The sequence below is a fragment of the Pelodiscus sinensis genome, chromosome 18 (assembly GCF_049634645.1).
Source record: "Pelodiscus sinensis isolate JC-2024 chromosome 18, ASM4963464v1, whole genome shotgun sequence".
Classification (NCBI taxonomy): Eukaryota; Metazoa; Chordata; order Testudines; family Trionychidae; genus Pelodiscus; species Pelodiscus sinensis.
In genome coordinates, this window is record NC_134728.1 from 19,862,852 (window position 1) to 19,888,652 (window position 25,801).

At 45.5% G+C, this 25,801-nt stretch overlaps 1 long non-coding RNA gene across 2 annotated transcripts in view; it reads left to right on the forward strand.

Moving 5' to 3' along the window:
• Positions 1-25,801, forward strand: part of LOC106732446 (uncharacterized) — a 46,592-nt gene that overhangs the window by 11,161 nt on the left and 9,630 nt on the right. For both annotated transcript variants that reach the window (XR_012896529.1, XR_012896528.1), the window contains exons 2-3: positions 13,370-13,432; positions 14,924-15,002. This is a non-coding gene — a long non-coding RNA (uncharacterized LOC106732446). The remainder of the gene's footprint in view (positions 1-13,369; positions 13,433-14,923; positions 15,003-25,801) is intronic.

A 25,801-nucleotide genomic window follows, 5' to 3' on the forward strand; every position in this document is an offset into this window, starting at 1 on the left:
ATATACCTAGACTTTAGTAAGGCATTTGATACGGTCTCGCATGATATTCTTATTGATAAACTAGGCAAATATAACTTAGATAGGGCCACGATAAGGTGGGTGCATAATTGGCTGGATAACCGTAGTCAGAGAGTTGTTGTTAACGGTTCTAAATCCTGCTGGAAAGGGATAACAAGTGGAGTTCCTCAAGGGTCTGTTTTGGGACCCGTACTGTTCAATATCTTCATCAATGATGTAGATATTGGGATAGAGAGTACGCTTATTAAGTTTGCAGATGATACCAAACTGGGTGGGGTTGCGACTTCTTTGGAGGATAGGGACATAATTCAAAATGACCTTAGCAAGTTAGAGAAATGGTCAGAGGTAAACAGGATGAGGTTTAATAAAGAGAAATGCAAAGTGCTCCACTTAGGAAGGAACAATCAGTTCCATACATACAAGATGAGAAGCGACTGTCTAGGAAGGAGCATGGCAGAAAGGGATCTAGGGGTCATAGTGGACCACAAGTTGAATATGAGTCAACAGTGTGATGCTGTTGCAAAAAAAGCAAATATGATTCTAGGTTGTATCAACAGGTGTGTTGTAAGCAAAACTCGGGAAGTCATTCTGCCGCTCTACTCTGCACTAGTTAGGCCTCAGCTGGAGTACTGTGTCTAGTTCTGGGCGCCACATTTCAAGAAAGATGTGGAGAAATTGGAAAGGGTACAGAGAAGAGCGACAAGAATGATTAAAGGTTTAGAGAACATGACCTATGAAGCCAGGCTTCATGAACTGGGCTTGTTTAGTTTGGAAAAAAGAAGATTAAGGGGGGACATGATAGCGGTTTTCAAATATCTAAAAGGGTGTCACAAGGAGGAAGGAGAAAATTTGTTCCTTTTGGTTTCTGAGGACAGGACAAGGAGTAATGGGCTTAAAGTGCAGCAGGGGAGGTTTAGATTGGACATTAGGAAAAATTCCTAACTGTCAGGGTGGTCAAATATTGGAATAAATTGCCAAGGGAGGTGGTGGAATCTCCCTCTCTGGAGATATTTAAGAACAGGTTAGATAGACATCTGTCAGGGATGGTGTAGGTGGAGCTTGGTCCTGCCTTGAGGGCGGGGGGCTGGACTCGATGACCTCTTGAGGTCCCTTCCAGTCCTATTATTCTATGATTCTATGATCAGATTTTTTTAACCATGTTATCTGGGCTCTGCAAAGGGAAAAAATAAGTCAAATGAATTACAGATTAAACCTCTCTAGTCCAGCACCCTGAGGACCTAACCAGTGCTGGACCACGGATGCTAGACCTCAGAAGGCAGAGCTGTTGCTGCACAGCTGTTACCACCTAGCTCCTGAGTGAGAGGCCTGCCCATCAGGACTCAGACCTTTGAGCTGCAGGTGTTGCCTGCAGCCATTACCGGGGCAGCCTTAAAGCTAGGAGGCTGGGCCCTGGTAGTGGGCCACTGCCGGCGGACTGCCCCAAAGGGGCGCTGCCCTTTTGTGGGAGACCAAGGGCAAGGGTGTGTGCTGTGATGGTAGATTATAATTGAGTGTGCATTTTGTGTGTGCTAGTGTGAGCGGCACACTTGGTTGTGTGGTGGCCTATTCAGTCCCTGGTGAGAGCAAGGAGGGTAGGCGAGGGTTCTTGGTGAGAGGAAGTTCCCTTTAGCTACCCAAATTGAAGGTGTGTGTTTGTTCTGCTCCCCCCACCCCAACCGCCAATATGTGGTTTGGCACAGATTGGGTGCCTAAGGAGGAGGGCTCAGATGGCATCGTGGTGGTTGTGACAGGTAAGGGAAGATCTAGAAGTATGATCCAGCCAAGGGAAATGATGTTTAGACAGTTATGTGCTGTTCCGGTCCTATTCCCAGCCTTAAAAATTTTGGGAACATTAATACCTGGTGATCGGCCCTAAGGGTGCTGTTGCTGAATGCCAGGTCAGTATCCCAGAAGACAGCTGTCATCCACGATTTAATTCTGAATGAAGGAGATGACCTGGCTTGTATCACTGAGACCTGGCTGAGAGTGGAGGGAGGCGTCGACCTTTCCCAATTGTGCCCGGCTGGGTTCTCAGTACAGCATCAGCCACAGCTTAATGGTCGGGGAGGTGGGGTGCCGAGGCTTTTGGTCTTGGGGGACTTTAATATCCACACCGAGGCTGTTCTGTCTGGTCCGGCCCAAGATTTTATGGATACCATGACCACCCTAGGATTATCCCAAGAAATAACTGACCCAACACATGTTGCAGGTCATACACTCGATTTGGTTTTTGGACTAAGGGTGATAGAGTTCTTGGGATAAGGGATGTGGCTACACTCCCTTTGTCATGGACTGATCACTACTTGGTCAAGTTTAGACTATCTGCTGACCTTCCCCTCCACAGAGGACAAATTAAGATGATCTGCCCTTGGAGGCTGATGGATCCGGAGGGTTTTCTGAGGTCCCTGAGGGATTGTTCAGCCATTATGGCAAATGGTCCTGTAGATACCCTAGTTGATACATGGAACACCGAGGTAGCCGGAGCAGTTGATATGATTGCTCCTAAGTGCCCTCTTCAGACCAGTCAAGCCAAGTTTGCTCCCTGGTTTTCTGGGGAGCTGAAGGCAGCAAAACAGTCTGTGTGACAGCTAGAACGCCGCTGGAGGAGAACTAGAGCTGAGTCTGATCGACTGCGGGTTAGAGCTGAACTGCGAACTTACTCTGTGGTGGTGCTGACAGCGAAGAAAAGCTGCTTCTCCACCCGTATCGTGTCTGCACAATGCCATCCAGTGGAATTGTTTAAAATAGTGCGGGGCCTGTTGCAGTCTGGCACTCATGATGAAATGGAGGAGCCTTTGGCCCCCCACTGCAATCTGTTTGCAAAGCATTTTGCAAATAAGATCGCCCTCATCCGGTTGGATTTAGACTCTGGTTGCTGTGCAAGTGGGGTACAGACTGTGTTGAATGCACCACTCAGTCTTTTTTCTCTGGATCAGTTTCAGCTATTGCAGACTGAGAATGTGGACAAGGTACTTGGAGGAGTGCGACCAACCACGTGCTCACTTGACCCCTGCCCTTCATGGCTTATTAAATCTAGCCAGGAAGGGATAACTGGCTGTGTCCAGGGGATTATTAATGCGTCTTTTAGATCTGGTATGGTTCCTGATGCCTTGAAAGAGGCAGTGATAAAACCGTTACTCAAGAAGACCTCCCTGGACCCACATGACTTAAATAACTATCGCCCAATTGCTAATATTCCCTTCTTGGGCAAGGTACTCAAGCGGGCAGTGACGCTGCAACTCCAAGCTTTCTTGGAAGAAACAGACTACTTAGATCCATTTCAGTCTGGCTTTAGGCCTGGTTTTGGAACTGAAATAGCCTTGGTCGCCCTGGTAGACGATTTACGCCAGAAGATAGACAAGGGGAGTGCATCCCTGTTGATTCTCCTAGACCTCTCAGCGGCTTTTGATACCATTGACCATGATATCCTTCTGGGACACCTGGCGGAATTGGGTATTGGAGGCACTGTTCTGCAATGGTTCTGGTCCTACCTGTCAGGACGCTTTCAGAAGGTGGAGCTAGGGGACTGCTATTCGACCCCGTGGCGATTATGCTATGGGGTCCCACAAGGTTCCATCTTGTCCTCTGTGCTGTTTAATATCTACATGAAGCTGCTGGGAGAGGTCATAAGGAGTTTTGGAGGACGGTGCCATCAATATGCAGATGACACCCAACTCTATTTCCCTGTGACATTAGAACCAGGTGTGGCGGTGACTGATCTAAATCCGTGTCTGGAGGCAGTGATGGTTTGGACAAAGTCAAATAAGCTGAAGTTGAACCCAGATAAGACTGAGGTCCTGTGGATCAGGAGGCATCTGTTCGTGAATGTGGCATGGCACCTGTTCTGGATGGGGTTACTCTCCTCCTGGACGGGGTTACTCTCCTCCTGGACCCTTTTTTAACATTTGAAAATTAGATTTCTTCGGTGGTCAGGAGTGCCTTTGTGCAACTTCATTTGATCCGCCAGCTGCGACCCTTACTGAACAAACATGACTTGGCCACAGTGATCCATGCATGCTCTTGTTACATCCCGACTTTATGTAGGGCTGCCTCTAAGGAGCCTTCAGAAACTTCAACTGGTCCAGAATGCGGCTGCTCGAGTTTTAACTAACATTAGTTATACGGAGCACATTATGCCAGTGCTTCGGCAACTGCACTGGCTTCCAGTATGTTTCCGGGCTCAATTTAAGGTTTTAGTTATGACCTATAAAGCCTTAAATGAGTTGGGTCCAGGGTATCTGAAGGACCGTCTTCTCCCATATGAACCTGCCCGGGGATTGACGTCAGCTGGGGAGGCTTTGCTTCGTGTTCCCCCACTTGTGGAGATAAGATTAACATCTACAAGGAACAGGGCATTCTCAGCTTTTGCTCCCAGGATGTGGAATTCTCTTCCTCGGGATATTCACGTTGTTTCAGCGTCAGGCTAATGCCACCCTTTTTACTCATGCTTTTATTAATGTTTGAGTCCGTATGTGTGTGTTCCCCCACTCTACATGATTTTTAGCTGGTTATGTCCCTCTGAGGTCTCATATTTTAAATTTTTATATATATTTGTATTTTTTTTTTGTTTGTACTTGTAAGCCGCCTTGAATATTTTAAATAGAAAGGTGGGGTAAAAATATTTAAATAAATAAAATAAATGTTGCCAGACTAGAGAGTGCTGGACTAGGGAGGTTCAACATGTACTTTGAGTGAAGATAGTACACAGATTACATTTTCAGCTGACCTCAAGTCAGCATCTGATTAAGGGTGCCCACTTTTGCACATGCAGGACAGTGACTGGTTGTTGGAGCTGCAAGTGCAAAATGGGATGCTGGCCCACTTGGCAGGCAAAATCTGTTGTGTGTTCTAAAGATAACATGTAACATCAGAACCTAAATGGGCCTCAGATGGTCCACATCCCTTGCTTGCACACCTGTGAGTTTATAGAGGAATTATACCAAAAGTGCTCTAGCATCCATCCTTGTATTGATATAATGCTTTCTTCTCAGAGGTGCTCAGTGCCCCGATATGTTTTCAGCATCCCTCAGGATCAGACTCACAGCAGCTCCTCAAATGCTGTCAGACCCATGCCAGACACGATAGATGCCAGTGAGCTGTTGTGAAATAGCCTATTTGTCAGTAGATCATCTGACTGTAGCTTCCTATTTTATTCTCTCCCCCCGCCTCCACACACACACTTGAGAGAGGGCTTGAGAAGGAGCGAACTCAATATATGTTGAGTGAATTGATGATGTATGATCTTCACTATTGAATTCAGGATGCATTTTATAGAGAGGAAGACTGTGCATGCCACTGAAAGAAGGGAGGGGAAGAGACAGCCATGGAATGTACCTGCTTTATTGCTTTCAGGAAGATGGGGAAGATTCTCTCAGACTGACTGATAAAATACTGAAAATTATTTTAAAATGTTCCCTGAACAGATCAGATAGCACTTCTTCGGCACCTTTTTATTAGTTAGTTTGAAGTTGTTAGGTACTTTGGAGTCCAGTTGCTTGCTTTCTTGCTTTTCATTTAATGTGTGTATTTTAAAGTGATAAATGTTGAGTTTACACAGGACAGCTGTAGATGTAAATAATTCACACCTTATGGGCTGTGGGCAGTGTTGGGCAAGATGTACCAGCAGAGTCAATATTTATCAGTCATAAAATAAGAAAAAATAAAACTGATACATACCCAGCTCAATAGGAATCCAAAGGGAACAGGTAGGGGACATTGTTCAGGGGTGCTATCATATCACTCCTGGGTTGGCAGGCTCAGCAGAATGGCCAAGAACAGTGGCCCCTGGGGCATAAATTCCCTTTAATACTGGTCACAGTTGAGGTATGTTTATTAAAAGGGGGACAGTAGAGGGAAGGGTTTATTGGCAGGTGGCTGATGGAATGCTGCATAAACCACATCTCCACCAGCCTTTTCCCATCTTCACTTGGAGGGCAGGTCTCATTGACCCACTGAGGCTTATTGCTTCTGTCTCCATTGTAAATACCAACAATTAATGAGAATGTATTTACATACTTCAGTATAACCTAGGAGCCCCATTCAATGAGAGCTCCATTGTGCCATATACTAGTCTACGGCCAGTGTACAGAACCAAGTTTTCTACATCTCAGGCCAATGAGCCATCCGCTAGACCACGTTACCTCTGGAGCATTGTTACTAATGAATAAAATGAGGTCAAGTCACTTACTCAAGGTGACTCAGCAAATCAGTGGCAGAGTTAGGAATAAGAACCTCAGTGTGTTGCCTCTTGCTCTAACTACCAAACTTCATGCTCTCAGCCCATTTTTTATTAGAGGATTTTTTTAAGGACACATTTCTGCAGCTTTCACCAGTAGAATGTCCTGCTCCTTAGGCTATCTCTGTTATTCCTCCTGATACAGCAATGGCTTTGCTGATGAAGCACAGCTCTCATTAACACACAGCGCACAAATCACTTCTAGTACACTGCACACAGGCCATTTTTTACATCTAGATACATCACTTTCCAACACCGCATGGCTTTTCTTGTCCTAAATAAAGGACTGGAATGGGGTCCTTGCTCTTTCAAGCTGAGATAGGGGAGATGGGCAAATTTAAGGGATACACAGGAAGAAATCCAGTATGAGAGAGGCTTAGCACTAGCAATTGTTAGAAAAGAACAGGCTACCCAGAGACAAATGGGGTAGAAGGGCACTTTTATTGCTGATACTCATTAGTCTTGGATCACTCTTACCTGGGATGTGAGTAAACCACAAATGAACCCCAAGTACATCTTTTTATCTTAGTATGTAAATACACTTACCAATTACATCACCCTTTAAGTCCTAATTTAGTAATGTGAACATGGTTATAATGCGTAATCGTAACCAGCCCCTGTGTACTGTTTACAGCTTTTTGGTTGATGTAGGCAGTTTTCAAATCACAAAACTCCTTGAATCAGCAGCTTACCAGGGGTACAGGATATGTGACCCTGAATGTATACTTCAGAGCAGATAAGGGAGTAAGGAAGATAGCATTATTAACACATAGGCCATTAATTAAAAGATTACGTCTTGGGTACAGCTGCATGGTCATCTATCCTGAGCAAGTAGGGAAGGAGGAATCAAAACAAGTCTGTAAATCAATTCCGCAGGGTCTGCCTGGGCCGTGCCCTATTACCATGGTCGCAACTACCAGGACCTCTTATTTAACCCTTACACACCCCAACAGCAATCAGCCATGACTACATGATAGGCAGAAGACACTCAAGACGATCTTCTGTCCCAGGCAAAACTTCAGAGTGCTACCCCCTCCACTCTCTAGAACAGAGATTTGCAGAGGTTGGATTTACCAGGGGCTTGGGCAGGAGGGATGCAGTAAGCCTTCTGATGATTAACAGTTATAGTAGAAGTGTCAGGAGTATGGAAATGGGGAGATAAGTTGCAGATTGTAGCATCACCCACTTTGGGCATGGCTACACTGTGTGGGGGGTTTTGAAAGAGGTATGCAAATAGTGCTCACATTTGCATATCTTCTTCCATTTTTTTTCCTGGAAGAGGCTTTTCCACCATTTGGCCCTGTTTACATGGGGCCAAAGGTTAGAAAAAAACCTTTTTTGAAAGCCCCCTTCTTCCTCGTAAAATGAGGTTTACAGGGGCTTTCAAAAGAGGGATTTTTTTCCAACATTTGGACCCATCTACATGGGGCCAAATGGTGGAAAAGCATCTTCTGGGGGAAAAAATGGAAGGAGGTATGCAAATGAGTGCTATTTGCATACCTCTTCCAATAAAAAACCCACAGTGTAGCTGTACCTTCACAGTTGGCCCTGCTGCCCCTCTGTCATGACAGGGGGCAGCTAGGCAAAATCGGAGTGGGTGGCATTCTGACCTGGCGTATGGGATTGCAGCAGCACTTAGTTTTGGCCTGGCTGCCCCAGCCATGCTATGCAGAATATTTCACCCTAGGCAGCTGCCTAACTGCCTATAGCTGGACTACAGCATCCCTGATTATTGGTCAGAGCTGATTTAAGGAAACAAATATGAGGAATTAAAATGGATTAGAAAGTACACAGCTGAACATTCCAAAGCAGAGATGTTGTGCTGGGGTGTGACATTCACAGGGACTTTAAAAAAAAAAAAAAGAGGAAGGTTTCAGGTCATCCAGTTAATAAGACTATTTCCTTCCTTGGCCAGATGGATCCTCCTTGGATTCCTCTCTTTTGACGGAGAAGTGATGTCAACTAGCCTCCTTTGTTTTCACTTCTGTAGTGTGAAAAATGAGCCCTCCATTGGGATGTTCCAACAACCAGTATTCTTCTCTGTGCCAGATTCTGAGGTCCTGCCTTAGTATCTAACTCTGACCTCATCCCCTCATCTCTGCTGTAACTAGCTAGGAGTCAGAGGAATTCTGCCTATGTGAAGCTAATGTAAGTGATTGCAAAATCAGACCTTTGGTCTTTATTTGGGAAGCTTTCCAATTACTTCAATGGGAGTTTGCCAAAGGAAGGACTGAGTAAAATCTTAGCCAGAGTGTCAGGGTTTGGTCTGGTGTTAGAAGTTTCATTCCCCTCTCTTTCAAGGGATCACTACTGACTTTAAGTTACTGCAAATCTAAGAAATCTGCAGTGTCAACAAACATAGAATGAAATGTGTTTGGTTAGCTTAAAATGTCCTTGCAAACCTGATAGTTTAAGCACAGATTATGTACTATAAAAGTAACATTCTGAGTTTATTCCTGTAATTGCACATTGAAAAGCAAAATCTAGTTTGCATTGTAATAAGGCACTATATTTAGTGAACTCTAGCTTTTAGCAACATTCAGCCGTTATAAAGAACAAACTAGTGATACGTAAGAACACAAAAATCCATGCACCTCAGAACTGCAGACCAGTGCTCTTCCTTGTGAATTGTTACAGAACCAATGGTTCACCATGACCTTAGGAGGCTGGTGACCATTCATCGATGTTAAGACCAGAAGGGATCAGTGTATTAGGGCTATCATATTTCAGTAGAGGATACTGGTAGAGGGAGGGGAAGTTGGAGGGGAGGTACGGTAGAAGCAGTTGGAGTGTGCATGTACTGGGAGGAGGTACAGTAGGGGATAATGGAGAGATGTGTGTACTAGAAGAGAGTATGGGGAGTCATGGAGGGGGCATTTGGGAGGTACTGGAGAGGTGTGCATACTCATAGGGTATTTGGAGGGTACTGGAGGGATGTTTGAGTATTGTAAGGGAGTATTTAGGGATGTTGGAGGAGGTATTTGTGTGTGGTGGGATGTATGTGGATGGGGGGCATTTAGGAGTGCTGGAGGGGTGCCTGTACTAAGAGGGGGCATATGGGGTGCTGGAGGGGTATTCATACTACTAGGAGGCATTTGGGGGGTGTTGGAGGGATATATATACTGGCAGGAAACATTTAGGGGATGCTAGATGGCATACCTGTGGCCTCACACTTGAGGTGGGGGGCAGTATCACACACCCTGTCACAGTGGTAGGTTGGCTGGTGCAGTCCCAGGATGCAGTATCAGCCAGTCAGTCAGTGTTCCCTGTGGGCTTCTCCTCTTCCCCAGGGCAGGAAGCCAGGTCCTGGCCCTGTTATCCTGGACCCATTACCCCTCCTCCAGGCCAGATTCTGAGGTCCTATGGCAGGGCAGACAATCAAGAGGTGCTTGATGACTCCTCTTATCTGGAAGGCCAGGTGGGGTCAGCACAGGTGGGGTATGTCCAGACTACATGCCTCTGCCGACAGAGGCATGTAAAATAGGCTATCCGACATAGTCAATGAAGGGGGGATTTAAATATCCCCGGCTTCATTAAAATAACAATGGCTGCCGCGCTGCGCCGGCTCAGCTGGTCGTCAGCACAGCGCGTGAGTCAAGACACGGATCAGTCGACAAGGGAAGCCTTTGTCGACCGCTCCCTTATGCCTCGTGAAATGAGGTTTACAGGAGTGGTCAACAAAAGCTTCCCTTGTCAACCAATCCATGTCTTGACTCGCGCGCTGTGCCGACTATCAGCTGAGCCGGCGCAGCACGGTGGCCATTTTTATTGTAATGAAGCCGGGAATATTTAAATCCCCACTTCATTGTCTATGTCGGGTAGCCTATTTTACATGCCTCTGTCGGCAGAGGCATGTAGTCTAAACGTACCCGTAGAGTTCAGCAGCTCTGGGGTGCATGGAAGGGTCCAGTCAGGAAGCAGAGGTGATTCTGAGCTGTAATGTCTGGAACAGAAAAATCCCAGACATTTCCTCTTATCTCAACAATAAGAACATAAGAATGACCGTACTGGGTCAGACCAAAGGTCCATCTAGCCCAGTAGCCTGTCTGCTGACAGTGGCCAGCACCAGGTGCCCCAGAGGGGGTGGACCAAAGACAATGATCAAGCTATTTGTCTCGTGCCATCCATCTCCAGCCTCTGACAAACAAAGGCCAGGTACACCATTTCTATCCCCTGGCTAATAGCCTTTTATGGACCTGCTCAGACCGAGCGAGGAGGACAAAAAATAGATATCTGGGAATACCTGAATGTATAGTAACTATATCATTTAATGTAACCTCCTATATGTCACATTAACTCTCATCTAGTTATCTTGTTATTGAGCCCAATACTTGGAATGTGACTAAAGTATAATTTGTGATTGGTTAAAGTGTCTCTTCCAAAAAGGCATATGGTCTTGATCTGAAGCCATCAAGAGATGGAGAATCTACCACTTCCCTTGGTAGTTTGTACCCATGGTTAGTCACCATAACTTTTAACAATGGGTGCATATAGTGTATTTAATTTGAATTTGTTTTTTTCTTTTCCAGATGTCCTTACTAATGTTATATTGTCTGGAGTTTCACAATTTAGAAAGAAATCACTGGAAACACAGAGGCTGTGTCTACACTGGCAAGTTATTCCAGAAAATCAGCCGTTTTTCCAGAAAAACTTGCCAGCTGTCTACACTGGCCACTTGAATTTCCGGAAAAGCACTGACGATCTAATGTAAAATCATCAGTGCTTTTCCGGAAAAACTATGCTGCTCCCGTTCGGGCAAAAGTCTTTTTCCAGAAAACTGTTCCGGAAAAGAGCCAGTGTAGACAGCACAGTAGTGTTTTCCGCAAAAAAGCCCCGATCGCGAAAATGACGATCGGGGCTTTTTTGCGGAAAAGCGCGTCTAGATTGGCCACGGACGCTTGTCCGCAAAAAGTGCTTTTCCAGAAAAGCATCCTGCCAATCTAGATGCGCTTTTCCGAAAATGCTTTTAACGGAAAACTTTTCCGTTAAAAGCATTTCCGGAAAATCATGCCAGTGTAGATGTAGCCAGAGAGCTTGAGCAATTGCAAGTGTCCATTTATTCCATAACACAGAACTAACTAGAACCAATCCAAACTGGCTGGGCTGACCCCTAGTAACCTAATTCAGTTACTATAATATCAACAACAACAAGATCTATATCTACAACAACCCAATACACAAAATATTCCTCCCCCACTTAATAAGAACATCCCTTTAATAAAACAAACACTAAACGAGGGAATGAGGGTAGAGTGCCTCAAGTTCCCAGCTAACCCTGGGGATTATTTTACCCCATAATTGTGGTTTAACCTTAATTAAAGATCCAGCCATTGAGGAGCCCTCCTTTTTCTAGGTGGATTATAGCGGACGTCTGGTGTTCTTGCACCCAAAGTTGTTATGGATGCGGGCCTGAAAGTGGGCTGGGAACTTGAAGTGTGAACAGGTGAGGCTGTCGAATCAGCCTGCTCAAGGAAGGGGTTTATGTTCACTGTAGGCAATGAGGGAGGAGGAGAGTCAGGAACAGGTAATTCTTGAACAGGTGCAGTAGCTCACCAGCAGTGGCAAGGTAAGGCAACTCAACTGGAGATGTTTCTTGGGGGCAGGCATAACCTAGCAATAACTGACCTACATGCTGCCACCAGATGAGATCCTCTGCAGTCTGGACAGTATAGGAAACAGGTTCTGTTTGAGCGATGACAGTGGCAGGGACCCATTTAGCTCCAGAAGCATAGTTCCAAACCAAAACCGGCTCTCCACGACTAAAGGTTTGGTCTTTTGCTCTGGATGCACGCCTGATGACTTGACCTTGCTGTTGATGTTGTATAATTTGTCGTGGTTCAGAAGGTTTCAGCAGATCAAAGCAAGTGCGCAGCTGATGTCCCATCATTAGAAAAGCTGGGAACATTTTGGTTGTAGCATGAGGTGTATTTCCATAGGATAGTAAGAAGGTGTCCAGATGCTTTTGCATGAGTGAGTGTCCTCTAGCCAATTTCCAAGCTTGTTTCATTGTCCAAGCTTGTTTCATTGTTTCAATGAACCTTTCAGCCAGTTCATTGGTGGATGGGTGATATGGTGCTGAAGTGATATGATGAGTTCCATTTGCTTTCATAAAATTTCCAAACTCCTGAAAAACAAATTGCAGACAGTTGTCACTCATAAGTTGTTCTAGAAGACCAAAATGACAAAAAATTCCCTGTAGTTTTTGGATAGTACTCTCAGCAGTAGTGGGCGGCATTTATAGAGAGTTCTGGCGATTTGGAATGGGCATCTACCACCACCAAGAACATGCTACCTTCAAATGGGCCAGCAAAATCAATGTGAATAAGTTGCCACAGTTTTTCAGACCAGTCCCATGGGTGTAGAGGTGCCAAGTGAGGGGCATTCCTCACACCCTGGCATGAAATACAAGCTCTTGCCTTCTTTTCAATGGCATCGTCCAAGCCAGGCCACCAAAAATAGCTTCGTGCAATTTCTTTCATGCGCACCATTCCACAGTGACCTGAATGTAGCTGTTCTAACATGTGTTGTCTCAGTATCTCTGGAATAATGACACGCATTCTCCACAACAAGCACCCAGAATGGATCAATAACCCCGTCCTCCTGGACTTGTAGGGAACAAGGTTGGGTGAGACCTGAGAGTCCCGTAGAGATGTTCCATGCAACACTAGGTCCATAACTTGGGATAGTACTGGGTCAACATGAAATGCTCTCTTAACTTGCAGAGCAGTGATGGGTTCTCTACCTGTTCAAAGTAGACGATTTCCTTCTGGACACTATCTTGATATTTGACTGGCAAAGGCAGCCTAGAAAGACCATCTGCATTTCCATGCATAGTGGATTTCTGATATCTGATCTCATATGTGTGTCCCGAAAGCCACAATGCCTGTTGTTGCTTACGACTAGCAGCCAATGATGGAATGCCTATGTGTGGACCAAAAATTGCCAACAGAGGTTGATGGTCAATGAGAAGTGTAAACTACTGTCCAAACAGGTACTGGTGAAATTTCCGAAGCCCGAAAATGATTCCCAGTGCTTCATGCTTGATTTGCTCATAGTTCATTTCTGCCTTGCTTAAGGTGCATGAAACAAAAGCAATTGGTTTCTCTTCTCCCGAAGGTATAACGTGTGATAAGACTGCTCCCACTCCATATGGGGAGGCATCACAGGCCAACTGTAAAGGTAAGGATGGATCAAAATGTGTCAGGACCTCCGAATTTAGCAAATCACATTCAGCCTTGTTAAATGCAACATCACAGGCTTCAGTCCACTTCCAGGTCTTGTTCTGGCCAAGGAGCTCATGAAGTGGTTTTAACAGTGTGGCTAACTGTGAAATAAACTTTCAGTAATAGTTCAGTAGTCCTAGAAATGAGTGAAGTTGACTAACATTTTGATGGGTAGAGCCTCCACAATAGCCTTAACTTTTGAAGGGGCTTACGAAGGCTGGTAGCATCAACGATGTCTCCCAAATATTCAATAGAGGGCTGAAAGAATGAACACTTGTCTTTGTGGACTCGTAGGCCATACTCTTCCAGTCTTTGTAGGATAGCCTCTAAGTTCTTAAGGTGATTCTCATTTCTATCCGTGACTGGGACGTCATCAAGATAGCACTGGACTCCTGGCAAGCCACAAAAGATCTGGTCCATATCCCTCTGGGACAAAGCTGGGGCAGAAGTTATTCCCAAGGGTAAGTGACAGTAATGATAAAGGCCTTTATCAATAGTCAACAGCTCTTGGGACTTATCATCAATGTGCATCTGTAAATATGCTTGACTCAGATCAATCTTGCTGAACTTTTGTCCCCCAGCCAGGCCCACAAAGAGGTCATTCATGCGGGGAAGAGTGTATTGGTCTGCATACAACACTGGGTTAACAGTGACCTTAAAATCTTTGCAAATCTGAATGGAACCATCTTTCTTCAATATTGGAACAATTGAAGTTGCCCATGGGCTACAGGCAACTGGTATTAGGACTCCATTTTTGACTAGGTGCTCCAGGTCCACTTCAACTTTTGGCCTGATGGTATATGGCACAGTTTTGGCCTTCAGATATTTTGGTTGGCTGCCAGGTTTAATGTTCAGTTTCACGGTGATTCCCCTCATACTTCCCAGATCCTTTCCAAAAACAGCAACATGTTTCTTTAATATATCATTCAGACCTGTTTCTTCTTTAGTCATCTGGTGCACTTTTGCCCAGTTTAGCTGGATCTTCCTAAACCACGATCTACCCATTCAGGCTAGGTAATGGCCTTTCACCACAAACAGTGGCAATTCAACAGTCTGTCCATTGAGCTCCATCTTAATATCAATAGTGCCCAACAGAGGTATCGCTTCTCCCATATATGTCTTCAGAACAATCTTTGTTGCCGTAAGTGGAAGATGCTATAGCTTTTCCTTATACACAGTATAAAAAGACCAACAAAACTGCTGCACCGGTGTCTACTTACATGTGTACAGGTTTGCCATCTAACAGTGGGGTTACTCATGGGAGCCCCCTGCCAAGACAAACCATAGCAGGGCACCTTCTTTTTCAGATAGGTGTCACCTTGATCATCATGAGTCTGCTCGATGGGATGCAGATTTTCCTTTTTGGTTCATACCACCACAGGCCTTTTCTCTTTTGTTTGCAGGCATGCTCAATGTGTCCTTTTTTTCCACACTGTTGACACAATAGGTCCTTACACCAGCATTCTGATGCATGATGATCTGGCTTACCACTGCAGTAACATGCCTGGCTCCCCACTATTTGATGGGTAAGTTCTTGGGACACTTTATGCATCCTAGGGGTTACACCTCCCATGTGGCCAGTTCCATGGAGACCACAATATCAACAGCCTTCCGGGGGATGAACTGGGCTTCTGTTAATAGACGCGTCCATATAGCTTCACTATGCAGGCCACACACTAACCTGTCATGTATGGCTATGCCAACCATACATCCCAGAAAATCCAGGACAGCCCTGAATTTAAATGCTCTGTCCTGGTGTCCCCATCAAATAGCAAAATTTCCCAAAAAGCCCTGTTGGAGAAGCAGCAAGCTGCAAATGGCTTGCTGAATCACCATTTATTTCCTTTCCCCCAGCTGGCAGAGCTTGCAGAGACTCACCCCCTAGCACAGCGCAGTAGATACACTCTTCCTCACCTCTCCTCCCAACCACTGCAGAGCACGAAGGCGGCTCCCTGCCTCAGCGCTTTGCCTTCAGGCAGCTGGGGTGGCTTCCTAAGTTCCCCGCATTCCAGCGCATCACCCGGCGAGCCCCCACTCTCCACTGCACCACCACCATGTGCCACGCAGCCCTCTCCCTCCCCTCATGGGACTGCTCCTGTTGTGAGAGACCTGGTCTGGCCACACTACCTCCTCCTTTGTTAAAGTGGTCGCCACCGCTGCTGCCGGGGGCACCAGCCAACTCCATGGCAAAAGGCGCCAAGGAGCCACTCCCAGACCTTGGTGTTTTTGAGCTGCTGCCTCTGCCCTGGCAGGGGCTGCTATCACCCCTTGGGGGTGCACTCAGGCTCAACAGGTGCGCTCAGTGCACTGCTGCTCTCTCTCCCCCCACCTCTCCCCACTCTGCTGAAGGAACAGCAGCACATAGAGTCACTCACTCTCTGTGAGCTGCTCTGGCGGGGTCAAAACTTTCTCCCTCTCCCCCCACTTCCAAGCAGGAAGCCAGAATTGGTGCATGGGTGCCCCACTGTGTGTGTGTGTGGGGCGGGGGGTGATTGAGCTCCTTCTCCCTCCCCACCACACTGGAGGAATGGCAGCGCTCTGTCCAGAAACTTTTCATGTTGAAAAGGGGTATGAAGCCAGGTAAGTGCCCCCTCTTATGCTCAGATCCGAGCACGCCAATCCCTCTCGCTCAATCCCCTCACACTCCCAAGATCCCACACTCCCAGCTTGCTCTGACACCCTCTCTTGCTTCTGCACCCTCACATCTCAGGCGACATTTCAAAGGGGCAGTGCTGCATGGAGCCGGGGTCAGCTGGGGACTCCAGCTCATCCCAGGCTCCGTGCAGCACTGCCCCTTTGAAACACCATTGCTGTGTTTCAAAGGGGCAACGAGAGCAGAGCCTGGGATCAGCTGGGGATTCCAGCTGATCCTGGGCTCCCACGGCACTGCCCCTTTGAAATGCAGTGGTGAGGTTTCAAAGGGGAAGTGCTGCATTGAGCTTGGGGTCAGTTGGGGACTCCAGTTAATCACGGGTTCCCACGATGTTGCCTTTTGAAACACCATGGCGAAAGTGCTGCACGAAGCCTGGGTCAACTGTAGACTCCAGCTTACCCCAGGCTCCACATTGCTCTGCCCCTTTAAAATGTCGCAGTGGCGTTTCAAAGGGGCAGCACCGCACACCTGATCCCAGGCTCCCATTGCACTGCTCCTTTGAAATACTGCAGCAGCATTTCAAGGGGCAGCACAACATGGAGCCCAGGTCAGCTGGAGTCTTATTATTGTTTAACAGCATGATTAATTGTGATTATTTTTTTTAATCGCTTGACAGCCCTAGTTATGGTATCAAATGCCAACATAGATGATCACACTCTGCCTCCCTAAAATTCCCAATGAACTTCTGTTGGCAATGATATTACATATATCCTCTCCCATTGCTGTGTGTTCTTCTGAGTACAAGGTGTCAAATACAGTGGTGACAAGAGCAACATAATGCATAGGATGAATAGGTGAATAGATGGGCTGAATATCCACAACCCAGATTGGCTTCATTTGGAATTAAGGGTGCTTAACCTCTCACAGGAAGTGCTGTGCATCTGGCAAGTTCCAGATGAGCTAACTGCTTTTCAGTAGCAGATCAGGTCTAAAGTGTCTTATGTTCCTTGCACAGAAAGTTATATAAATGTAAGATCATTATCATTACCATTTAGACCATACAATATGTTCATATGATTCAGATGCCTATCTCGGTCAATACCTGATGCTTCTAAGTGTTAGGTTTTCTGTTTTGTAAAACTTATCAGTTTAGCCGGGAGTTCTTAGTGTTTCAGTGGAAAGTTGTATTGTCAGAAAATAGTGGCTGGTGCTACGTAAATATCCAAGACAACTGAAGAGTTACGCTGGCCTTGAGCCACATATAAAAGTTCTATTAAAGGAAAAGGAGTTATTTGCATGGATCAGATAAGCACAGGACCAAAATCTTTGTAATAAAATCTGCAAAATAATAAACATGGGGAGTATATTCAACAATAAACATCAAGAAAGATGGGATCTATAAATATTGCAATGAACTGGAGTGTGAGCCAGTAAGGCTCTGGGAGAGGCTCCTCTCTGTCTCTCTCTCTGCTGGAAGGAATCAGAACTGTTCATCTGTGTGTCACAGGCCCTATATTGATATACTAGCTAATAAAGTTTCTCTGACTCAAGTGGATGAAGCCTGTGCTTTTGAAATAAGAGAACTTGGGTTCTATTCCCATTGCTCTAAATTCGGAATGTCCTTACTGCATAGCAGAGTGAGCGCTATGAAGCCCTAGTAGCTCATGGTTTGTTACAATATCATATATATTGTTTATGGCTTTGTAGTCTGAGTAAGTATTATTATTGTATTTGTTATATGTAACCCTACATCTAAACTAAATGGGTCTGTCTTTAGTGATGTTTCATGCTAGGAAATTTCTAATTTTTAATTTTTCAGATGGATACTGTGAAGGCGACTAATCTTTTCAAACAAACTCAGTCTGCCTGAGCACGCAGCCTTGGATGGAGTTACACATTTTATGTTCTAGAAAATGTATGCAAATAGCGTTTGGAAAACATTCTCATCATCCACATTAAAAGCAATTATCTTACTTTGTAGTGACACTTTCACGCAAAAAATATTACACAATACATCACTAAAACCTGAGTGCAGCCAAGTAAAACATTAGAGACAATAACTCTGGGCTTTGAACCGTTGTTCTCCAGAGGAGGAATAAATCATGTGGAATAGAAGCAACCATAACAGCTGTGTTCAGAGCAGGACAAAGGCCTCTGTAGCTCAACATCACCTTTTTCACTCTCAATCATGCTTTCTCCTGCAAAAACTTTGGGATTGGATATTTATAGAACAACAAGAACCTGCCCTTCTCTGCCTCCACTAATATGAACAATACCAAGCAAAAGAGGGAAATAAGCAATATGCAGTAACTAGGTTGACAGAATTCTTCCATTGTCCTGGTACTGATTACACTGGGGTTTGGGTCAGTTTAAACCTGTCACTCAGGGGTGTGGATCTTTCATCTATATTTTAGAGTAGACCAGATCCCAGATTTGCAGATGTCCACCCTGGGGGATAATCAGTAACTGCAAAAATGAGCCAAAGATGTCTACATCTGTGGATGCAAATAATCACAGATATAAAGTGAATATCTGCAGATTTGCAAGTTTCTAGATACAAAACATGGAAAAATGAGTTGTGACTATCCATATCCATATCCATATCCACAGATGTGGATACCTGTGGATATCTGTAGATTTGCAGGGCTCCAATAATCAGTATTCTTAATCTCTAAGCATGTGTTTAAATTCCACTAAAGTCAACGGATATATCTACACAGCAATGAACCTTGGCTTGTGCCCACAGTGGATAAAAATCAATGTTTTTTTTTATTTAAAAAAATCGGATCTTTTTATTTAAATCAGATATTTTGATAAAATGCTTTTTGAGGTAAGATACGTTATAGCTCAAAGATATCTCATGATGGAATTGGGATTATACATGCTAATTCTATAGTATGAGACAATGTATTCATGTAATGTTTAAGGAAAGTTTTGTTAATTAGTTCCAACAGTTCATGGATTAGGGACCAATGTTTCCTCTAAAACGTGTGGCAGCACAGCTTCACAGGTGATTTATCAGCCCCATCCAGTCAGGGGCTTAGGGCTCCATAAATGGAGCTAACTGACTTAGAGGGAACATTGTTAGTGACCCAATCTTATGGGGTTCCAGAGGCTTCTGTATAGATTATTTAGGTTAATCTTTCTATCTATCTAATGGGACTCAATGCTCAGTCTGAAACACGGATCTGCAACCTTTCAGAGGTGGAGTGCTGAGATTTGACTTATTCACCTCTATGTACGGGTCCGAGTGCCGGTGATACTTTTTAAAGTCAATAATAGTCCAACTTACAGCAGCTTCATTAATAAATAAAGATGCAGATCTTACCTTTTAGTGCAGGGGTCAGCAACCTTTCAGAAGTGGCGTATCAAGATTTAACTTATTCACAGATCTGTCTGCTGGCAAAAGGTGGGGGGACGGGAGGCATGGGAGGCTCCGTATAGTAAGTTTATTTTCTGAACCAGCTGCAGCTAGGGAGAGTGGTTTAATTTAAATTATGATACAGATTAAGTGTTTTAAACTAACATCTTTCTTATGTTAGTTTATCAAATTTCATTTTAAATTTGGTTTTCTACATAAAATGGGGCCATTTTTTTTGTTTTGTTTTGAAACTTACAAGCCTGAACTAACTGCCTGCGTCTACACGTGGCAGGGAAATGGGTGTTCGAAATAAAGCCTTATTCCGAACTATCTGTTAAACCTCATTGCAGGAGGAATAACGGGTAGTTCGGAATAAGGCTTTATTTCGAACGCCTGTTTCCCTGCCGCGTGTAGATGCGGGCAGTTAGTTCGGGCTTGTAAGTTTCAAAAAAAAAAAATGGCAACCAGCCGGGAACATGCAAATCAAGCGCAGGATATTTAAATCCCGGGCTTGATTTGCAATTCTGAATGCCTACATTTGCAGCCTTAGTTCGAATGAGGCTGCAAGTGTAGACAGACCCTCTGTGCCTCCTGTTCCATTGCTTCTCTGTACAATGGAATAATATTAGCTATATTGCAGGGTGAAGAGAGGATTCAGTTGTTTATGTCTGTAAACTCCTTTGATGGTGGGAAGCACTACACAAGTGCTAAGTATCTTCTTACATGCTTTTCCACTGCCTAACTCCACCCAGTACTTTCTCATGACTGCTCCTTCTTCCCACACCCAACTCCATGCTTTCTTTCATGCATGCCTGTCTGCCTGCATTAGTGCTTGCAGGTGTCCTCCCAGTCCTGTGAAGGCCTATCTAGTTCCTAGAGCGCTCTAGTAGTAATGAGCGTGTCAGTCTGCATTGCATCCCTGCCCTTAGAATGTGACTCGAAGCAGCAGAAGAGACCGAGGAGAGTATTACAGTAGTAGAAGTGAGTAATGCCTAAGGACTGAGTTCAAAGTTTAGCAGTACAGCTCGATAGCAAGGGGCAGATTTTGAAGTAAACATGCAGGTACCATGACAGCACTTGACAAAAGCCCAGATATGTGGGTGTGAGTGGAAGCAAATGTCTGGAAAAGAGGCTGATAACATAACAAGCAAGTGTAGGGTCCTGGCAGCTCTTGCTCCATTGTGGAATTGCCCTTGGTGTCAGTGGAAGCTGAGTGGGCAATGTATGGCCTGTGGGATCCACAGTTCATGAATTCAGACTTTTGCATCACAATCAGTTGTGTGAGCACAATAAAGTGTGCAGGCCTGCCAATGGGAGGGAGAGGCAAAGGGGGCAACTGCCACAAGGTCCAGAGATTCCCAAGGGCCCAGGGCTCCTGGCTGCTGCTTGCACAGGGCTGGAGCCCCAATCCTAAACTCCTCCACCCTACATGGCTAGAGCCATGAGCCCCGTTTGGTACATTCTGTGGAGTCCCAAGTCCTGGCAGGCGCATCCAGCTCTTGAGCTTCTAAAGACTAACACATGCAGCTCAGAGGGTAAGTTTGGCCAGACCTTAACATATAGTATAAACAGGTCATTGTATGAAATTTTAGTTTCTACTGACTTTGCTACTGCTTTTTATGTAGCTTGTAAAACACGGGGAATATCTACATGAGCTGATGTACCCTTGAGACAGCCTTTTTGTGTACCCACGAGGGGAAGTCATGGTTGAGAACTATTGCAGATCTAAAATCTATCATTTGTACCCACAACATACATACATTAAAAGGCAGAACTGAACTCCCTTTGGAACGAGGTGTACAGATAGTTCGGAATAGCTTGCTAGTCCGAACTATCTAGCCCGTGCCGTGTGTAGCCGCGCGGCATGGGGTTCGAACAAGCCGGCATTTAAAAATGGCGCCGGCCGGCTTATGCAAATAAAGCCCGGGAAATTCAAATCCCGGGCTTCATTTGCACGTTCGGTATGCATACATTACCCCGCTAGTTCGCACTAGCGGGGTAGTGTAGACATACCCTTTGTAATTTTAGCCGGGGGGGGAGGGGGTTACGACATAAAAATGAAAGTATATTCCCACAACTTCCATTCCAACCTCTAAGCCAACACTATAATTACACTTGATCCCAAATGTGAATTGCACACCGGTTATTTTATATCTAGAATTATTTTTATTCAGGCTAAGTCTACACTGCACTTTATAGTGCTGTAAGTTTCTGGCACAGGGATGTAAAAAACACACACACATCTCAAACGCAGCGATAGTGCTGTAAAGCTCCAGTGTGAACCAGGCTACAGCACTGTTAGCTATTCCCCTCTGTTAGCTACTCCCCTCTCTCCTTCTGTAAGACACTTGGATGCAAATTGGCATCATGAATGTATTTATTTTTCCCATTGACATTCCATAGTTTATTTGGCTAAGAGAGACCCTAGAACTGTTCAGCACGAGCCTCAACTGGCTTTGTATTTCAGGAAGCCAGAAGTGAACTTTTTCTGTGGACATTTATAATCAGCTACTATTTAGTTTCATAAAAATAATTTCTTGCTCAACTTTATCATGTCAATAGATCATAAAAAAGTAAAAATAAATAGCGGGGGAGAAATTCTCAGGCAAGCATTATTCGCAAGTTTGGTTAACGACTATGCCCACAGAACATACATTTCCTTGCTGTGTTTTTCCAGTTCAGCAACTGTCCTCCTGTTGCACTAAGAACTTGAGAACCACAAAATGAAAGTAACTAGAAATGAAACTAAAACTCACAGGGTCCAGGTTAACCATCCCAATTCAGTAAAAGTAGCATGGTGTTCAAAATAAGAGGAAGTTGCATTTTAATAATTCTTTCCATTTGAAGAAGTTGACTGTTGTAAGAAATACTTCATTTGGTTTATTTTAAACCTGCTATCTATTCATTTCATTTGGTGACCAAAATCAGAGAAGAATCAGGCGACCCAGGAGCAGATGGGATAAAAGGGACAGCTTTATTGCCTACTCACGTTTACCTCAGACATTCATACACTGTCCGAGTGGCAACAAGCTGGTGTTAATCACACCCTTTTATCCATTTTAGTATGTTAATTCATATGTCTATCTCTACTGTTCCGAAAGCCTTATGTAGTAATGTTAACTTCCATAAAATGAATATCAATAAGCAAATAATGAATACATTTATACCCAGTCCTAATTACTATTTACAGAATTTCTAATTAAATCAGCACAGTCCTATGCAACAAACTAAAAGGTTATAGAGATTACAAGGATTTTAACCCTGAAAAGATTTATACAGCTCCAATGAGGATCAGCAAAAGACACAACAAACTAGAGCAGCTGCATGCTTATCTATTTTCCTAGGCTGCAAAACGAAGGGAAAAAGCATGTTTAAGCGTAATGCTGTGGTTGAACCCTGAACCACTAATGCAACAAGGCCATTCCAGACCCCTATTAATTTTACACCCCCCAACACTCCCCCACTCTCTTTCAAAGAAGGGCCCAGGCACCCCTCCTTCCTGCACACTGGCCGGTGGGATAGCCAGGCTAGAGACCCTGGCTCTAACTGCCTAGTACCTTGTTCCACCAGTCATGCTATGGGGAGATGGGAAAGGCAGGTCACACACGGGGTTGGTTACTAGCCTACAGCTATGATTTCCAAGGAGCAGCCAGGGCAGTGCATAGCCTTAAACCTGCCATCAATAAAATGAATAATACGATTAGTAGGAGCAAAGTTCCAACAGTATAAACAATTTGACTGAGAAGCGAATGAGTGTTCATTAGGCCTATCCAAAGGCACAGGCTATATCAGTCCAAGCACAGTTTGCAGGCAGTTCAGTTGCTAATTGGAATGCATTAGTCCCTTGGATGGCCTGAGGTTCCAGGACTTGAGCTTGATGTTGGTCAACTTGGAGCTGCTTTAACAGGTGTTTCAAAGTGTCCCAATTTATCCAGGGAGGATCAGGTCAGGTATTGTTTTAGTCCAATTAGTTGGCACCATCAAGTGTCTGGTCAAATTAAGTTGGTGCACAGCTGCTATACAAATCCGGTAGGTGGAATGTCCAAATTACAGGGAAAAATTACCCAAACCAGATCCCCACCTCTTCGTGTGTTTTCTACCCTCCAGAGCCTGACCATTGAGCATTGCTGATCCATCCCAACAAATTATATTTCCCTGTTCCACCCAGTGGTGAGGGAATACCATCTCTGTGCACTGTAGGAACAGTGGTTCTTGTGGCATCCCTCCCAGGTATTCCCAAGTTCTGCCCGTATTAACCCCATGTGCGGACAGTATCCTTCTGACCCTACTAAAAACCAAGCATTGTTATTTCCAACCTGGACTTGCCATACTGGTTCTTGGGATCATTTCCATTGGCACCCACCCCCAAACCCAGACTGTAGCGACACACTAGATGGTGAGGATACGTTGGTTAGTGTGCGTTCTCCCAAGGTTGTGTGCCAGGTGGCGCTAAAGGCCAAGTACACCTTCAATTGCTTGGCCACTGGCTTCTCCCTGTGGTGGGGCAACTGCCTCACACTGGCCAGAAGGGGCTAAGGCAGGCTGGAAGGAGCCTACGCAGAGCCCTAGTCAGTCAGGAGAAGCTTGTAAAGAATTAGTTAGGGTGCTTGCTGGGGTAGTCCTGCATATAAGGAGCTGCCCAGCAAAGACAGGCAGTTAGGCCCTGACCAGGGAAGGTGAAGGACAAAGCACCTTTGCGAGGGCAGTACTGGGCAGGCTCAGGGGTGCTAGAAGAGGGAGGCTCCTGCCTGATACCTGCCAGGCCACTGGCCTTGCCACTAGGGTCAGGAGGGTGCAAAGAGGCACAGGGAACAGAAGGCAGTGAAGGGGAGTAGAGAAGGGCAGGACAAGGCTGCCACCGGAGGGTCTTGCCACTAAGGTGTGGCCCAAACAAACTGTGGCTTGCCCCAGAGATGAAGGGGCAGGGCTTGGAGGCCACAGCTGGCCACCGGGGCGGGTGAACCACATGACTGCTGATATACCCCTGGAAGGGGAATGAGAGATAACTGTAGTGAACATTGCTGGAGGATGGTGCCCTGTGAAGGACACCATGGTCAGGAATGATGCAGGTTCAATGTCCCACTGTGGACAAAGCGGAGTAATGTGGGAGAAACCACGGTAGGGAGACACCCTGTGACTGGGCTCACTGGACATGAGCTGTGCCCTCTGGCTGCCCAGTCACCCCAGCTCTGATGTCCATTCCCACTTGGGAGCCCAGAGCAAAGCTTGCAAGGGTCGTACAAGAATGCTGCATCGGGGAATGAATTCTCTGCAAAACTAGTTATCCCAATAAAAGAAACTAGAGCCTTAGCATCAGTGGAGTGAGATAATTGAGCAATTACTCCAGGCCAATTAGAATCAATGGGTCTCCTTCCTGGCTTAGTGGTTACTCCCAGGAAAGTTACAGAAGTCGGAACTAGCCTAGCTTTCCTCCCATTTAATTTCAGTCCTGCATGTGCAAGACATTGAACAGCTTTCCCAGTAGCAGCAGCTACCTCCTCCCTCTCCCTCCCCCGATGAGGATATTATCCACATACTGAATGCATTGCTGACTGACAGGACCCAGTGCATCCAGAACTCATTTAAGTTCCCAGTGGAATAGGGTAAGGGCATTACTGTAGCCTTGAGGCAAAACACACCACTGAAACTGTGATCCCTGCCAAGTAAAAGCAGTGTTCCATCGGCTTCCTGGGGCCAAAGAAATAGACCAAAAGCCGTTAGAAACATCCAGCACCAAGAGCCATCCGTCTCCTGGCTAGATTCAGGCAATCATTTCAGGGAGGCAGGCTACCAAATCAGCAAGGAGGAAAGTGATACAGTTTAGTTCCCAGTAGTCAATGGTTAACTTCCTGGAGCCACTAGGTTTACATATGGGCCATACTGGGGCATTGGCACAGGAAACTACAGGTTCAACGAGTCCGCGCTGCTCCAGGATTTCTATGGCAGTGGAAAGGTCCTGTACAGCAGCTCGAGGGATAAGATATTGTCTGACCTCAGGAGGGGTGTCCCTCTCCCCCGAGTCTCACTGAGGTTTGGGGCTGACCGGCGTCCAAGCTATCCCTCACGCAGGCGGATAGATCTTCCCATCCCCCAGGGAAGGTGTCTCAGCTCTGGACTCTTTGCCACACTGCACACCAAAACCATGGTGACTACTTAACGCTGTCCGGGAATGGACCATAGCTGCATAAAACAATGATTACATGTTTAGCTGAATGTTAGGGCCAATAACCTAGGGAGCAGACTCAAAAGGTTCTCCCTCTGAGCATATAAATAATCCAAGCTGCTCAATTCCCCAACTCTGGCCTCCCCAGTAGCCCCTTCGCATTGTACATAGTGCCCCCTTTCCAGGGCGGGGCCAGTTGCCAAATTCA